The sequence below is a fragment of the Papaver somniferum genome, unplaced genomic scaffold, assembly GCF_003573695.1.
Source record: "Papaver somniferum cultivar HN1 unplaced genomic scaffold, ASM357369v1 unplaced-scaffold_115, whole genome shotgun sequence".
Taxonomy (NCBI): Eukaryota; Viridiplantae; Streptophyta; class Magnoliopsida; order Ranunculales; family Papaveraceae; genus Papaver; species Papaver somniferum.
Window position 1 is genome coordinate 1,102,510 of NW_020620492.1, and position 19,103 is coordinate 1,121,612.

A 19,103-nucleotide genomic window follows, 5' to 3' on the forward strand; every position below is an offset into this window, starting at 1 on the left:
CGACCTACCATCAAAGTCTAAGGTTCCCTACGCCTAATGGTGTAGCCGAAATCATTGGAGACTCCGAGAAAGAAAAACACTGCTACAAGATGGACGTTCAAAACGGTGAAAAAAAAGTAAATTATGCAAGATCAAGAAAGAAGCGAGCCAAGAATGCGAAAAACCAGGACGATATAGATGCTTACATAGCCATGACGAATGAGGCAAGGCGATCAAACAATGAGCTAGCTCAGGACAATGTCCCTACCTCAGATACGCCCATGGGTCCCATACACAATCTATCCTATGTTGGGGAACTCAAATCCAATTTCTCGGCCTCGGAGTCGACGAAAGAGATAAACATTAGAACAACCGAAAATCCGGGAATGGTGAGAATAGGAACTCTCCTCGATAGGGATGAAGAAGAAAAGTTAATACAAGTGTTACGGGAATATTCCGATGTCTTCGCGTGGCGCATGGAGGACATGCCTGGAATAGACCCGGAGGTCTATTGTCACCACCTAAAGATTAACCCGAAGCACAAGCCCATGCGGCAAAAGAAGCGAAATGTGGAACCAGAATACCACGAAGCTATCCAAAAGAAACTAAAGAAAATGGATATCTAATATGGATATCTAACATGGTAATTGTACCTAAGAAAAATGGAGGGGTAAGGATCTGCATTGACTTCAGTGACCTTGACAAAGCTTGTCCAAAAGACAGCTTCCCACTCTTTAACATCGATCATCTCGTAAAGGCAACCTCTGGATATGGGTTTCTATCCCTCATGGAAGGATACTCGGGCTACAACCAGATCCCCCTCACCGAGGAGGACCAGGAGCATACCGCCTTCTTCACCCCCAGAGGCCTATACTACTATACCAAAATGCCATTTGGATTAAAAAAAGCAGGCGCCACATACCAAATAATGGTGGAAAAAATGTTCGACGGTTGGATACATAAAACCTTAGAAGTATATGTGGACGATATGCTTTTCAAGAAAAAGCTCCCACAGGACCATGCCAACGATCTCAGGGAGATCTTCGAGCAAATGAGAAAATATAACATGAAAATCAATCCTACAAAATGCGCCTTTGGAGTCACCTCGGGAAAGTTCCTGGGATACTTGGTCACCAAACCGGAATCGAGGTAGATCCTGAAAAGGTGCGCGCTATACTAGAAATTCATTCCCCTGCGACAGTCAAAGACGTGCAGAGATTAAGTGGTCGACTAGCAGCCTTGGGAAGATTCATTGCTAGATCGTCCGATAAATGTAAAGAATTCTTCAGTACTCTGAAAAAGGGTGAAAAATTTTCATGGAGTAGCGACTGCGAAGAAGCTTTTCAAAAGATCAAGGAACATCCGGCGGCATTGTCGATCCTACAGAAGCCCGACCCCGGTAAAAACCTTTACATCTACCTATCGGCGACCAACTCCTCAATTAATGCAGTGCTAACTCGCATAGACAAGGAAGTGGAGCAACCCATTAATTCATAAGTAAAACTCTAACTTCGGCAGAGAATAACTATTCCAAGATCGATAAGATGGTGCTATCACTAGTCTATGCAACGCAGAAATTGCGTACTTATTTTCATGCACACAGTAACAGTCATAACAAAAGGCCCAATAAAATTTGTACTCATCACGCTGACAGAGCCGCAGAATCTCCAAATGGGGTGCACAGATCAAACAATTCGGAGTCAAATGTCAAGCCCAAACGGCAATTAAAACCCAAGCGGTTGCGGGTTCATGCACTTCATTGTGGTAATGACGTTGGTCTTAAGTTTCGTCATGACTTAGTCCATGATGTCATTGCGGATATCTGCTACAAGGCTGGTGTTTCTGCACGTAAAGAAATTTCTTTGTGTCTTTCGACAGTTGATAATAAGGATTTACGCCCAGCAAACATCCTTGTCCTTAAATGGGAAAAAGATCAAGACGTGTGTATGGATGTTACAGGTGTGTCTCCTTTCACTGGTGATGGAGTTTTCATCCCCGACCAGGCCATTTCGAGAGCTATTTCGCGTAAGCGTTCTAAGTAATTGAGTGAATGTGCCACACATGGTTATGGTTTGGGTGTTTTATCTTTCACCACTGTAGGGGAGTTTAGCGAAGATATTGTATGTTTTTTCAAGCGTTTGAAAAATTGCTTAGTTAGTAACGATGCTGGCAGGGGATCGATGGGGCGATGGGCGACGTGGTGTCTAACATGGATAAGGTAATGAAACTCAAACTTATGGGGTGTAGGTGTAAATAATCCACAGGTCTAGGTGGCAATATCCTAGGCTAGGATACACCAAGGCATGAAGAAAGGCGAAGCACAAAATAGATTTAGGTGGCGGGAAGAATAAAGAGTCACGTGGGTCGGACGTGATGGCCCTACAGTTGTCGGATGTGACGTGACCCTTATCATCTGATAAGAATAACGGACGAGCAAGGAGTACTCGGTCAAACATAGGAAACTGGTCAAAAACAAGGGGACGACAAGGAAGAACGACGATATCGTGCCTAATCAAGTACCAAGGACTCGGCCTCGGGTGAAAGGTTGTTAAAGACCAAGATTCCATCGGCTATACCAGAAAGATGGGCGAGTAACTAAGATAAGTCTGATAGGGAACAACAGAGTCGATGTATTGTGACCAACACTGTAATTTCGTTGTATCTCGACTTTGGCCAATAAATATAAGGGCTTGTCGAGAGTGAGAGGTAGGTTGGAAAAGAGAGAGAAGAAAGGCATTACACTTGAGAATTGGAGAGATAGCTCATTTGAGAAAGAGAGCACACTCTGTAACCTAAAACGAGAAGTAATAACAATCATCCTTTCACCCCGTGGACATAGGTAATCATGTCGAACCACGTATATCCTTGTGTTCATGTTCGAGTATGCATTTCTACTTATTCTAGTTTATCTTCTTTACCCTTGGATGTAGTTTGTGGTTTTATGCAACTGCATTCTGGCGCCGACTAAGGGGAACGTCTAAGTTCTTCGGATACTTTGGCCGCGCACATCAACAGAGACGATCAACAAAGCTCCTAAGAACATCTCGTGTGTGGTAGTTGATGCTATGAGATGAACTCTGTTTGGTGAAGCGACTCTTCTATCTTTTGTTTCTCGAGTTTTGGTTAGATAGTTAAATTTCTTTGCATAAGGTCGTGTGGTAGAGAAAAGTTTTTCAGTTCTGTCGGGTTTGAGTAGTCTGAGAGCTCCCAAATAACGACATCAGCGTTTGGTCGAGACCATAGAGAGACTCTGTTGACAGATAGATTGGTTGTGTTTTGAAACAAGTAGATTTTAGTGTTTGTTTTCGTCTTTGATAATTGTTTTCACTGCCATCTAACAGGTGAGAAACTTCACAAGACTCCCAAGTAACATCTTTGATGTCGGGTTGAAGTCACTCGAAGTTCCGTGCCGGCTTACCAAGTGTTGAAAATTTTACAAAGTAGTTAATGAGATTTTTATTTCAAAGTCAGTTGAAACCCCTACTCGACAGATCGACTTCAAACCATTGAGTCAGATCCAAAGCAGGGAACAAAGTAGTCGGAAGGCGAGATCACTAGTTGCTGGAGAAAACCCAAGGAGTTCAGGGAAGTCATCCCTGAACCATTCCAAGGAAGTTAATCCAATTTTTGTCTAGAATTGATTTTCAGTACGGATCTGAACCTTTTACTTACAAAACACTAGGAGTTAATGATTTGGAGTATAGGGAATGTAGGACAAACTGTTATTAGTGCAAAGTCGGGTACTGAGAGCGACGTCGTGTAGTACTGAATGCGACGTAGCGTGATACCTGCCTAAAAGAGTACTTCGGGTCAAAGCAGGTCAGGTTGGTGAGGCTAGCCTGACAAAGTAGGGGGGAATCGTATTTCTGGAGTCCAGTTTTGAGTGTCAGACCCGTTTCATTTAAATCTGTACGTATTAGAAAATCTTTCAAAAAGGAAGATCAAAGTAAGTTGTTGTTTGTCTTTGCTGACGTAGGTAGGGATGATACTCGGGCCTACGACACACCTGATCCGATGGCGAGCACTTCATGGACGGGACGAACGCTAAGGAACCACACAGTTACCAGCGGAAGCGTGCAAGAAGGAGTAACAGGGCCGAGACAAGAGAATGACCAACCACCACCACCTGAGAGACCTCGGGCAGCTACAAGAGGTATGCCAATTGTGTAGGAGGAAGTTGACTTGGGACGAGATGATGATCCCACGCCATTGGAGCGGATTATCCCGACCCAGAGGATGGCCGATCAGATAGATGGTCTTACTGCGTCAGACACATAAGATGACGAGGAAGCGCTCATCGTGGATGCCCAGAGATGAAGAGCGAGACAACAAGCTGAATATCAGGAGGCTCTAGGGAGAGAGAAAGAGAGACTTAGGAAAGTTCAGATAGACCGAGAGGAAGCTAGTGGAATCATCCCACCACCATCGACTCAAATACCCCCTACGCTACCAGTTCCACCACCGTTAACAACAGCACGACCTCCTGCTCACTTGAGCCACCCCTGAACGGTCATTATAGTCACGAGAGTACGGATCCAACGCTACTCTCCATTCTTGAACGACAAGGGAGACAAGAGGCGGCATTAAGAGAGCTGCAACAGAGGAACCTGGCGCTGGAATTCGAGAACTATCAGCTGCAGAACCAGAGCTCCAGGTCGAGAGGATCCTCCTGCCGAGGAACATCGGGTAATCAAGGCCGACCAGGGCGATTACCACCAACAGCAGGACCGAGCAACCATGGCCGATCAGGGCAACCCCCGATACCCCCGATACCACCTACCCGAGGGTATGGTCCACTTGAGGATTCATCAACGCAAGAAGAAGGGAACGGAAGAAATGAGAGGTCGGACAGCTCAACAGAGGCCAAGCTCGGGGAGTTAGAAGAGAAAATAAAGAAACTATCAGGAAACAGCACGGATGATAAGTTAGACGAGGTCATAAGCGAGGCCGAGAAAACCCCCTTCACCCAAAGGCTTGAGTAAATGGCGTTTCCACCCAAGCCTAGAGGGCGAGGCGAGGAACTGGTTTTACGCGCTTTCACCAGGGTCGATCGACATCTATGAGGACCTAATTGAAGCCTTCTTAGAAACTTACATGCATAACAGTAGACATCGGCCCAGAGTCAATAGATTGTTCACTCTGGCTCGAAGGTTCAAGGAACCCCTCAGAGCATTGACTGATCGGTGGAGAAAACTGTGCACAGAGATTGGGAAAGTACCAGTCGATCAACAGATCTTCGGATTCGAGAATGCGTTGGGAAGGTCGGACCCCGTCTGGATAGCCGTGTTTACTGAAAAATCGCAAACACTGAAAGAAATGCGGAAAATGCAAGAACACTACATTGCGATGGAAGAGATCCAAGAAGAAGAGAGGGGCAGGGGAGTACAAGAGGCTAGTGCAACAACTAGGGCGACCCTAGGCGACACTCCCAGACGACCCGAGAAGAGACCAGACCCACCACCACGAGGAAACGGGAAGAAGGAGTGGATAGCAAAAGGGAAAAAGCCGAGATACGAGCCGAGAGCCTACACCCCATTGAACGCACCATTGGAAGAAATTTTTAAGGAAGTCGAGAAGAGGAACGACATCATCTACCCGGCACCGAGGGGGGTACAGTTCGAAGAAACCAAGGACCACCCGAGTACTACAATTACCATCAGTACAGAGGTCACTCCACCTGTAAATACCCTCAAGCTCGTCAACGTTATTAGACTAGTCAAGTGAAAAATTAGCCGATAATAACTCGATTAGGTTAACACGAATTAATAGAAATTAATCTAACAACGAATTAAATACGAAACTAATACTGTTGGATAGATCTTGGTAATTACGCGGAATAGGCTACTCGAACGTGTCAATCGGATACCAGACGAAGAAGATATCATCAGAATAGTTTAGGGGAAAAAATTAGGCATGTGGTTTAGCCGCCTTGGTAACCCTTATCCTTAACGTGGGTGCCTTTAGCATTTTGATCGGCCTTATCTCCTAAACAAATCGAGAAGAATTCATTTCTCTCTTTTCTTCTTCTTTCTTCTTTTATCTCCTGTTTCTCCTCTTCTTCTCGTTTCTTTTTCTTTCCTACTTTGTTGTCGTTCGAGAGATGAAATTTAGGATTTAAGTTGTTTGACTGATGCAATAACTAGATGAATCAAAGACGGGGTCGTTGTTGGAGTTGTTTAAGTTCTGGAAGAAGGATTGAGAATAAGAAGTTAGGGTTTCATGAAGATAAGATTGATTAAAGGTTTTTGTAGAACTGAATATGAAATAGATCAATTGGAGATGGGTTTTCATTGTTGTTAGCAAATAAGGGAAATTAGAGTTCGATTCTCAAATCGCAGTGAAGGATTAAGAAATTAGGGTTTCTGTAATTTCTATTGGAATTCGATTTGATAAAGGATTAAGAAGATTTAGACGGATTGAATTACAGGATGGGTTTGATAGTTTTGAAGAGTTAGTTTGAAGTTTGAGTTTGAATTAAGGTTCAGTTTAGAATTGATGGTGATGTTGGAAATGTTTTGTGCTGGATAAATTGAGGTTGTGGATGTTGTTTTGAAGTTGTTAATGAAATTAGGGTTGAGCTTCTGAATTCGGGATTTTGTTCAGAGTTTTAGAGAATAACACCATGGATGGTGTTGAGGAAATATTAAGAATGGATTGAGTTGAATTGTGGAGTCTTGGATGTTCTTTGAGATGTGTTGGTGAATCAAAATCAAGGTGAGAAGCGGAATCTGATTAAGTTGCTTGAGGAAATTTACTTTGAGGTAATTGTTTCTCTGAGTTATTTAGTAAAGTTACTCAGTTCATTGTTAAATATATTTGCTAAGGAATGGATGTACATTTGAGATAGTTTTGGACAGTAGAGATTGGTGTTGTAGATGAATGTTGATGGTGCTAACTGTATGGATTTCAGTTCATGAGATTAGTATTAATATTGTTGAATTGGTGGTGGTTTTGTTAGGTACACTTGATAGTGCTAAAGTGAACTGAATTGAATATAGATAATGGGTTGGTTAATGTTGTGGAAAGAAACTGAATGTGCAGAGAGTATAAGATGGTTGTGTATGAATTCTGAAGATGACTGCAGAGAGTATAATGGATTGAACTACTAGACTTCTGATCCAAGAAGCATAGTACAGGGTTTTTGAGGGAGCCTTATAATAATTAGTATCACTGAATGGGATGTTGTGACTGAAGTATTAGAAAGTGAAGTAGATGAATGTGTTCAGTTGGACGACCTCTCTAGTGAAAGCTTAAAGTTGGAATTAAAGGTAAGCTGAATTGTGATGCATTTGTAAAGTTATTTGTATTCTATGTACTATTGTATTGAATTGATATTGAAATGTTAAAATGGTTTATAAAGGTGTAAGAATTAGAGTTAGAGTGATCTGTAACATGGTTTGGTTAGTTAAGTTTGTCTGACTAAATTGATCTAGTCTGACTTAGATTGTTTTTTTGTCTGACTCAGGTTGTCTGAGTGAGTTAACTCAGTAATTAAGATTTGACCCCTATTTGACTCAGTGGACCAGTCTTGACTTGACTTTGGATTTGACTTAGATGTTGAATGTTAGTTAACAGTTATTGGCCGTTACTTGACCTAGTTGGGCCAGACCTTGTGTTAATGGGCCGAGTTTAATGGACTTGGGCTTAGAATAGTTTTCCTATCTTTTGTATTGGACCCCTTATGGTCCGAATTGACCTTTGATTCCTTCTACACAGTTGTAGGTATTCATAATACTTAGTTAATGGGCTTAGAACCATTAGTTAGACTTGTATGATTCTTGTGTGAGCCTTTTGGCTAGATTCTTAGACTTCTTGTGTGATTAACAGTTAGTCTATATTAACAATGATCGATTCAAAGGATGAACCAGTGGACCGTGGATCTCGAGGTAGGCGTGGCTTGTCATCAAAAGAGGTGGGAATACATTTAACTCTTTTGTGACCATTGCTGTTTTCTTTTACAAAAGTTTGCATTTATCAAATTCATGCATCGTTTGGTTACGCTTTCCATGCATTTTTTTATTTAAATTCCTTATTTTTGTTCATTTAATCTTTCCGATTGTTTCTTTTATTTTCCGGAAGTTCTGTTAATTCGTCTAATCTTTCCATGGTTTGGAAATGACATGTAATGTTTAGCTTGTCATTATGAATTGTTGGGAAATAAGAATTTCCTTATTTGGTATATAAGATACGTTCCTTCATTTATAGTTTCATGCACGTCTTGGTGTGTAATTGTCAACAAGGTTATCTAGGTGTGTAATTGTCACCAATATTACGGGTGTGTACATTCACCCAGAGATTATCTAGGTGTGTAATTGTCACCAGTATTACAGTGTGTAAATGGCACCACATAAATAATGGTTGGTGTGTAATTGTCACCAATACGGTGTGTAAATGTCACCACAAAAATAATGGTTGGTGTCTAATTGTCACCAATCCGGTGTGTAAATGTCACCACAGAGATAAATAAGGAGTTAGTTCCATATAATGTTTAGTTCTTTTAATATTTGGGAAAACATGGATTGTTATCCAAATCATGTCGATGTTTACTTAAAAATTATATGTTATTTCCATTGGGCACCCCTTTTAGGGATGATTTGCTCACTCGTTCCCACTTCAGTTTTTCCGTTATCAAAAGAATCGGTGCGCATGAAGATATCTGTTTTTGTAGCTTAACGTTTGGGCGAATCGAAGATGTTTGTTTATCGTCTCTATTTGTATTGTTTGTCAATTTGTTAAACAACACATTATTGTATTCTTATCACTTGAGAGATTTTCATTTATGTAATATCAAAATGGGTTAGTTTTGGGTTAAGTATTGTAGCAGATTTCTTAACTGAATGTTTAAGTAAATATTTTAGAATCGTAGTGCCTCTTTATTTAGTTGATCTTAGTTGATCTCTTGGATTAGTCAGCTGCTAGCTTTGGGGGCGCTACAATGTTGATATCAGAGCTCACTATTAGATCTTATATGGGAAACAATAGGAATAGTCAGTGTCAGTTAGTGAACTAGATTAGTTTAGAACTGGGTTGGGTTTGTGGGATAAATCTTAATCACTAAAAGCTATCAATAATTAAAAATTCATTTGATTGATTGATTGGTTGTGTATGTAATGGAGTGAAAATTGTAGGGTACGCCAATAACTATAGATAATAAAGGTTACGGAATAATAATCTAAAAAGGATGAGCACGTATACAATCTAATACAATAAAAATAGTGAGATTAGTATTATTGATAGATCTTGTAAATCATAAATCACATAAAAATCTACTGAATATGTTGACTTATATGAAGAGTAAACAAATTATAATTACATAAATGTTAATAATATTTTTGGGATTCAATAATATTTGTAAAACTAATTATAATAATAGTTCAATCATCAATATTATAATGGAAATATTATGAAAATAATAGTAATATTATATTTTTAATAAGTAATGTTAGCATTTCTCAGTTAGTAAAATATTGAACCTAATTTAACCAAAATTTCATTAAAGATATATAACGATAAAAAATAATTATTATGGTTAATAGTAACGGTTATCTACGGTTAAATTTTGTTAATTAAACTAATGAAAAATTAGGAAATATATGTTTTGTGAGTAAACTAGATAGTTAATATAATACTTATTAGGCGTTAGACATAAAAAGATGAGGATGTATAAAATAAAAAGACTCAAATACAAACTCAAACTCAAACTCAAGATGATGATTTTTATGAGCGAAATCCAGATGATGAATACATAGATGAGGAACCCAATGTTTCTAACACACATGTACACTTCTATTTTATGTTTAATATCACTTTTGTAGCTTGAAATCATCAAAAAATTGTATTTTTCATCATGGTTCGGCGAACCAGGACTATATTCGGCTTAAAAATATAAGCCGAACCCACTAAATTGATGAACAGTTCGGCTAGCTGAATTTTTTAACGTTATACGCCGAACCTTCATTTTCCAACTTCCAACCTATTTGCAAGATCCTAGTTCGGCTTATATTAAAGTCTAATAACAAGCCGAACTTATTCCTGAGAGTTAGGTTCGGTTCTCGCTCTAAATATCGTATCAGACGAACTATATATTTTTCCAAGTTCGGCTCATATTCAAAAAGTCACGTCAGCCGAACATGATACTGATTTTCCATGAACACTTAAATTCATACACATTTAGGGGTTAGGCTTTTTATTACATATGTTTTCTATTGTGCAGCCTTTTCATTGGATGAACCAAACAAAAAAAGTGGAAATTACTAAAAGTGTTAAGAAAATGAAGTCTACTGATGGAGAATACCAAGGTCCATACTAAACTCATTAAAATCAATTAGATCTTATCTTGAAATTCAAGAGAATGAAAATACAAACACAACGCAAAAAGAATGAGGTCATTCCGACATCGGACGAAAATTTTATGGCCAAAACAAGATCGAAAAACTTGAGTGTGCAAAGAGAAGGTTCGGCTAATAACTCAACAACACGAGCTAGCCGAACCTAGAGCCTGCAAATCAATATTTTCGAAGTGTTTACAGAGAGAGGTTCGGCTTGAAAGTGATCTAATCGAGTCAGCCGAACCTGACAACTACCTGGGATAAATTTCACTTCTCAGGTTCGGCCGGGAAGGTTTGCAAGGTATTAGCCGAACCTGACACTGTTCTGGGACGTATTCAATACACATTTTGGGGTTCGGCTAAAAATTGATATTTACGGTTTAGCCGAACTGTTCATAGACACTTTCAGGGTGAAATTTCAAGAACAGTTCGGTTCAAAACTCAACTCAATTATCAGTCGAACCCGCTACTGTAATCATCAAAAACCCTAAGTTTTTAGCAATTTAACCCATTCAATCCATGAAAAACAACAAATAAAAGATTGGGTTTATAGGGAATACCTTCTTATCCTCATTTCAGTATTTGGAGCTTCAAATGGTTGAATTTCCGATTCAATTTCTGGTTCAATTATAGTTTTTACACCTTCATCTTCATTTGGTTCTTTTTCTTTAATTCATGGATTGGAAGAGGATTTAGAACACCTAACGGTTGCTTTTTTCTTTGTACGATCCATTATATAGTTTAATTTAACCGATTATCGAATTTTCACGAATCGATAATTAATTACAGTGATGAAAAAAATCCGAGAGAAAAGGAAGGTGGTTTAGCTGGAGGAAGAAGAAGATATGTTTAGGATAGTTTATTTTTGATTTTAGGTTCAAGGGTATATATGTAATTGAACTACTCAATAGACACCCCTTATAAGGTCACCTAGGATGGGAAAACTATTTTATATGCCTTGAAAGTTTTTGGTATGCCTAAAATCATACTTCATGAAATAAAGTTGGGAATTGTTTTATTGATCAAAAATTCTAAACAAACCGTCCGGCTAAACCAACCCAAAACCATTGGGAGAGATGAAATAGACTCAACTCCCCTGAAGGCGCATCCCACCCTGTTCACTCACATAACGGTTCCGGAGTAGTTTTCTGGATGGTCCGTCCAGGACTACTTCCCTTTATTTATTTATTTAGCATGTTGGCACGTTGAGTACATGAAATGAATTCTACAAAAATGTTGCTTATGGATCATCCTTCACTTGTAAAACCTTAATAAGCAATCAGTATCAGTAAGAGGTGTCATTCTTACTTATAGCAGTTCCTGCACCGTCTTCTTCTTCTTCTTTTTTTTGAAGCATCCTGCGGCCGTCTTCTAGTCCTTGACTTAGACGTTTAGCTGGTTATGAATAGCCTCGGCGGCAAATTTATAAACGGCTTCAGTTGGATGCACGGCGTCCCAGAACAAATACGCCGAAGGGTTTGAACAAACTGGGGTGAATGCATTACATAAAGGTCCCGTTTCAACCAAACCACTCCCACAACATCCTCTATTTGTTTCTACAAAACCTGTCGTCGCACCAACAAAGAAAATTCACTTTCATCTCTATTCTTAGAAAAAGAAATCCATTAGAAAAAACATGTAAAGTTGGAAACATACCATATCTTTGTGGATTCTTGATCATATCTATCATTCCGTCAAACATATTTATATAAGTTATGTTGCTACCGGGAAGGGTTGTTGGCATGTTTCGAGTCAAGTTCTTGAGTTTTGCATTATACATTTGAGTTTCTACATTCTGATTTTCCAGGCATTTTCTACCCTCCGAACCTTCCATAGTTATTTGGATTGGTCCACATCCTAGCGGACCCAAGCCGGATGTTGTAAATGTTCGGCATCCAAGATCATATAGTTCCTGCAGCAATACAAACAATTGAAAAACGATAAAGTATACCAATGATAATTTTGTGTCTCTAGCAATTACGCGTTCGAACCTCTACCTCTACTGTGGAGGGAGCATGCCAACCATCATACCACTTGATTGAAAAAAGAAAGACTGAACTATTACCTTAATTAAATCTTCTTGCTTTGTTAGGAGAAAATCGTGATATCCTGTGATGTCAAACTGAAATCGTCTAGATGGTGAATCGTAAAAGTTGAAAACAATGTCATTAGATCCTGCAGAAATCAAAACAAATGCACCACTAATTATTTTGTTAGCCTCTTCATCTCCAACCGCATTTCTAAGTCTCTCTATATACTCCTTAAAATACGTCACTTGCGTCGCAACTGGAATCACCCCGGAGAATGCCGTTGTTAATTCATCGAAACCTGATCCAGCAGATGCAAAACTGACGCCTGTACGTAAATCATCGTCAGACAAACTAGGGTCCAAGTATGGTGAAACAAACTCTTTGATACCAAACAATGATGCTAACATATCAGGAACCAACTTTCCGTTTGAAAACCTTCCCAATGGAATACCATTGGGAAGGTCTTGACCATATGGATAGTGGTTGCTCTGGGTTAGTGTCGGGATGAAATTATTATTGCCGGTATCAACAGTCGAATCACCAAAGACTAGAATTGCAGGGTACATAGGCTTATTTGAGGCATGACAAGTTTTTCCACTTACTAGGATTAAGCTGAAGAAGATAAATGGGGTTCATGCTTAGAGATTCACTGATGTTTAACTTGTTTAACCATTGATGTTAATATATATAGGTTTATATAGAGAAATCACGAATTAATTAAGCTGAAATAAAACGGCTCTTTTTTAAGTTTCAACAAGCTTTAACTAATAAAGCTTTTAAGTTTTCCAATAAAACTTAAGTTTCCACAACTCCTAACGCCTCTAGAAAATTTATAGCACGATAGTACATATTTAGAAATTTTAGCTTATGCACCAAATCCTATCCGGAAGACATAAGGGTGGAGATGACAACTCTTTAGAAGTTAAAGTTTGTTGAAACTTAAAAAAAGAAAAAAAAGCGGTTTCATTTCAGCTCAATTCATGTTATTGATTTCTCCATATAAAGCTAAATAAATTTCAACGTTGTATGTTACAAGTTAAACATATCTCAATATCTCCAACCATGCATGCATGAACCCCCTTTCGATCATCCTCAGCTTAATCTATTACTCAGCACGTGGTTATTATGTTCTGTGATGGCATTTATCCAACTGAAACCGCTTATAAATTCACTGCCAAGGCTATTCATAAACAGCTATGCACGCATTTACAGATGTACTGCTATCAGTGAAGATGTAACTTCTTACTGATTGCATTCTGAAGTTAAAAGCAATATTGTCGCAATATTCCTGTACTTACCATGATGACGCTAAATACATAGAACTCTTTAACCTGCATGCATCAGAACTTAAAATTGCGATCATCGTACGATGCAGAAAAGAACACATTCAGCCTGTGCCTATTTTCCCTAGTGAATACGTGTTTACCGAGCAGAGTTTTATGCCCGCCTCATACATTTGAGCTAGCTCTACCCTGTAGTTGCGGAAATCCCACAACTACACCCGTTGTAATGATAATAACACAAATCTTAAGTCATATGGATTAACCCAAACATTAATGATATTATACACCACTTTGACACTAGTATGATCTTCTCAAGCACTTTTTATTGAATGTGTGATGTTCTTACAATGATCACAAAGATATTTGGTATACAACAATGGAGAAAGTGAAGTTAAGGCTAAGCTCTAATGGTTTCTTTCTTTTCTCTAGAAATGTTTCTTAGCTCTCTTACTCGACTGGATTCTCTCTCTCTATTATTTTTGAGTCCTTATATAGGAAAATACATCAGCAGAAACAACCAAAGTTCACGTGCAAGATCTTAGTTGACTGATCTTATTCAGTTTAACTTATTCGTCAGGCTCTTGAGAGATGTCCCTATCTGTCGCGATGTTGCTTCGTGCTTCTTCTAGTGAGCTCGTGTTGTATACATCGTGTGACTGCTCTTTGTGCTTCTTCCTTTTTATCGCGTAATTATTCTTCGCCTAATTTCTCTCTTCTTTGTGCTTATGGTTGTTTTAGTTGGAGCGAAGCTGTAGATTTGTCTTGTGCGATATTTCTCCCCTACATTTTTCCTCTTCTGGCGTTGTTCTTATACAAGTAGAATAATGCGAGAATTCTTGGTCAATGCTTCGTGTCAGATCTGTCTTTTCATTTTCTCTGTCTTACTCGACATGTTTCTGTAATTTCCGCGTAACTGCCACACGTGTTAGCGGTTTCTTCCTTTTCAAGTGGCACGTCTTTACTGCATTTCTTCAGATAAATATCTAAGAGAGAGGTAAAAAGGGGAAAGTTTTTATTTTTCTTTTTCTACCCTCTCCTTTCTCTGTTCGTCTTCTTCTTCTTTCGAACTCTTCTTTTCAAATTCTTCATTTCTGGTTTTCTTTATGGCGGATAAAGACACACTTACTCATGTTATTGTTGCCCCATCATATTCTTGGTGAGTTAATTTTGCCTAACCATTTTATGTTTTTCACGGTATGATTATGATTTTTATGGCTTTTCCTTTCGCCATTGCTACTGTTTTTGAAGCTTTAACATCCCCCTACTCACCCCCATGTGTTCTTTTCAGCATAATGCGCAGACATGTTAAGAAGTGGGTTGATGTTCTTAAAAGCCTTCAGGATACGATGAAGGATAAGTGTTTCAAGAATACTGTTCCGCCTAGTTCATCTCCTGATATTCCTCTGAGCGAGGAGAAAATTCTGGGAGAATCATGGAGCGCGAATCGCATGCCTGTCGCGTTTGGAAAACTAAAGGCTAGTCTTCCTCTTCCCCTTTTTAATCCTGAGGTTCCTTTATTCTACCAAATTCTTGCGAAGATCGATCAAGCCGCATACCAACTGAGTGGGGACGCGATTCGTGTTATCTTTGAGTTTTTATTGGATTTATATCCAGAAGACAGTGTTTATAATTTTCACAACTGTGAATATCTTGTTTATTCTTATTGATATATATAGTGAAGTTACAACAAAATAGGTTACACCAAAATAGAGATATTCTAGGAAAGAACTATATTTACGTAAGACTAAGTTTAGGAAAGACCTAGTAAACTGGGAAACCTAATAGACTAAGGAAACATGAGTAACAAGAATATATTTTCTCTAACACCCCCACCCACCCCCCCCAAGTTGGAGGATTCGAGCCAGATCGAATACCCAACTTGCTAACCAAATGTTGAAATTGCTTGACACCTAAAGGTTTTGTGAATAAATCTGCAAGCTGTTCAGAAGACGGTAGATGTTGTGGTTTAATTAAGCCGTTGAGCAGTTTCTCCCGTACGAAATAACAATCAATTTCGATGTGCTTCGTCCTCTCGTGAAATACTGGATTTTGAGCAATGTGAATAGCTGCCTGACTGTCACAGGAAACAACTATTGGAAGAATACAAGGAATTCTTAAATCCTGAAACAAATAATGAAGCCATTGTAGTTCTGCAGTTAAATGTGCAAGAGCACGATATTCAGCCTCCGCCGAAGAACGAGCAACCGTGGGTTGCTTTTTAGATTTCCAGGAAACTGGGTTGTTACCTATAGTAACAAGGTATCCAGTAGTGGATCGGCGGGTCATTGGGCAGCCTGCCCAATCAGAGTCGGTATATCCTTTGAGTATCAAAGGAGTGGAAGAGGCCAGAAAAATTCCATGACCAATAGTACCTTTAAGGTATCGTAAAACATGATTAGCAGCATCCAGATGTGAAGAATGAGGACGTTGCATAAATTGGCTTAAATAATTCACTGCATAAGTGATATCTGGTCGTGTGACTGTAAGGTATAAAAGACGACCAATTAAGCGCCGATAAATACTAGGATCTGGCAAAGTTGTACCAGCCTCGGAAGTCAGTTTTAGATGTGCATCCATAGGAAAAGAAGAGGTGTGCGTTCCAGTGAGTCCAGAATCCTTTAGGATATCCAGAATGTACTTCCTTTGACAAAGAAAAATTCCTTTGGAAGAACGAGAAACTTCGATGCCCAAGAAGTATTGTAATTTTCCCAAATCTTTGATTGAGAAATAGGACGCAAGTCTGGATTTGAGAGAGTTGATGAAAATATTATCAGTACCGGTGATAATGATATCATCAACATAAATGAGGACAAAAATGGATTTATTTCCTTTATGATATGTGAAGAGAGAATTATCACATAATGATTTTTGGAAACCTTCAGCAAGTAATACCGAAGAAAATTTGGCAAACCATTGCCTTGAAGCTTGTTTCAGCCCATATAAAGATTTTTTTAATCTTAGAACTTTGGAGGGACCCTCAGATGCTAAACCAGGGGGTAATTTCATGTATATTTCTTCATCAAGATCGCCTTGAAGGAATGCATTATTGACATCAAGTTGATGAAGGGACCATCCTCGAATGGCGGCAATGGATAATAGCACACGCATAGTGACGAGTTTAGCAACCGGAGCAAAAGTATCATAAAAATCAATTCCTTCTTGTTGAGTATATCCTTTTGCCACTAGGCGAGCCTTATATCGTTCCACTGTACCATCGGCATGAAATTTAATTTTAAACACCCATTTACAGCCTATTGCCACTTTACCCGGTGGAAGATCAACCTGAATCCAAGTGTCGTTGGCTTGCAGAGCGAGAATTTCTTTGGCCATAGCTGCTCTCCATTTAGGGCATAGTTTGGCCTAGGAGTATGTTTTGGGTTCCTCCGTAAGAAGCACCTGAGCTAGGAAAGCTTTATGAGATGGAGAAAATTTATCAAACGATAAATATTCAGTCATTGGATAAACTGAAGTGGAATTGCATTTCGGAAGATTGCAGTGATAATCCTTCAAGTACGAAGGTGCGGACTTTGTACGAATTGGCCGTGAGGATGATATATCCAGCACAGGAGAAGCTGGTGATGAGGATGGAGTAGAAGAATGATGTGCAGTGTGCGAATTAGAGGAATTGGTTTGCATCACAGAATTATCTTGCGATGGCATTTCGGCGGAAGAGAAGTGATGTTGAGAATTTATAAGGGGGTCCTGCGCCACTGGGGCCGGGGATGTTTGTGAAATAGTAGAGTGTTGAGTAGAGTTATCTCCATGTGGAAGTAGAATGGAGTCATAGAACGCAAGATCAGAGTCGCGTGCATGATTGGCGATAGTTGAATGCGGAAGAGAGCCAATATCATGAAAGGGAAAAATTGTTTCATGAAACACAACATCTCTGGATATGTAAATTGTCTTGGAATCAAGGTCATATATTTTGTAGCCTTTCTGGTTGTAAGGATAGCCAACAAAAATGCCCGGTCTAGCACGAGCATCGAATTTGTGAGACGGACGTGGATTGCGGCCAAAACAAAGGCAACCAAAAACCCGTAAATGAGAATAAGACGGTAATGTGGACAATAGCATTTCATGAGGAGATTTGTGGGATAAGACTGGGGTCGGCATTTTGTTGATTAAATATGCCGCAGTCAATATGCATTCACCCCAAAATTGTAAAGGAACATTAGACTGAAAACGTAAAGCACGAGCTACATTAAGGAGATGTCTATGTTTACGTTCGACAATTCCATTTTGTTGAGGTGTGTATACACAACTTGTTTGATGTAAAATACCATTCTGATGAAACCAAGACTGGAGTTCTTTAGATTTAAATTCAGAACCATTATCAGAACGAAAAGTTTGAAGTTGAGGAATGAATGTAGTATGAGTACCAGAAGTTATGGTAGCAATTTTGTGACCATATTGTCGAATCCCAAATTGGAAAATTTTTGTAAACATATTAGAGTTTCTGATTTGGCAACCATGAGATAAACCCAAGTGCATCTAGTATAATCATCAACTAAAGTGAGAAAATATCTGGCACCCGTAGAGGATGCCACGGAAAATGGTCCCCAAAGATCAGCATGAATTAGCTGGAAAGCATAAGAAGAAGAAGAAGTACTTTTATTAAATGGTAACCTTGTTTGTTTAGCCAAGGGACACACAATACAAGAGTGAATATTCTTGGAGTCAATGCAATTAAAAGTGCGAGATAAGAAACGAAAACAATCCTCACTGGGATGGCCTAAACGGCAATGCCACATATCCATTGGCCTCTTATTTGCAATAAAAGAAAAAACAGAAGGACGGAAGCTAAAATGATATAGGCCTGCAATGCGCCTACTCCATCCAATCTCCTTGTTCGTTTGAAGGTCCTGGAAGACACACGAATCATGAGAGAATTTAATACAACAATTGGTTGTTTTTGTTAATTGACTGACCGATATGAGATTGAACTTAAAACTGGGAACATGAAGAACGTTTAGTAATTTGATTTGAGGTGATAAATCAATATTACCAACATGACTCACAGAGGTAAACGATCCATCTGGCAATTGAACTTCAATTGGTTTATCAACCAACGCATAAGTAGTGAAATACGATAAAGAAGAGCATATATGGTGCGTAGCACCACTGTCGACAATCCAAGTAGATAAAGAACAAGCAAATATTCTTGGCAAAGAAGAAATAGACGGTAAAGTGGAGGCACAGCTGCAAATTGTAGCAATATGTGGAAATAATGAAGCACAGTCACCAGCGAAATTGGCAGAGAACAAAGAAGGAATTTTGGCAGAGAACTCACCCACGAAATTGGCTGCTGGAGAGGAAATATCGCTGCTGTTTGGGGGCTAGCAGGTTGATAAGTTGCTGGTACTGTTCGGCAGTGATGGTGGGTGCAGCTGGGAGCGTGTCAGAGACGTTGCAGTGCTGTCCAGGAGGAGCGACAGCAGCCAGGGCATGACTGGCAGCAACAGCAGCAGCTTTGGAGGGTTCGT

At 39.3% G+C, this 19,103-nt stretch overlaps 1 long non-coding RNA gene across 2 annotated transcripts; it reads left to right on the forward strand.

Moving 5' to 3' along the window:
- Nucleotides 1-6,008: 6,008 nt before the first annotated feature.
- On the forward strand, nt 6,009-8,791 carry LOC113329123. 2 transcript variants are annotated; one of them, XR_003349725.1, is made up of 2 exons: nt 6,009-7,247; nt 7,807-8,791. It is a non-coding gene; the product is annotated as an uncharacterized LOC113329123 (long non-coding RNA). The 2 variants fall into 2 exon arrangements; XR_003349726.1 differs by having other exon boundaries at nt 7,838-8,791.
- Nucleotides 8,792-19,103: the final 10,312 nt, after the last annotated feature.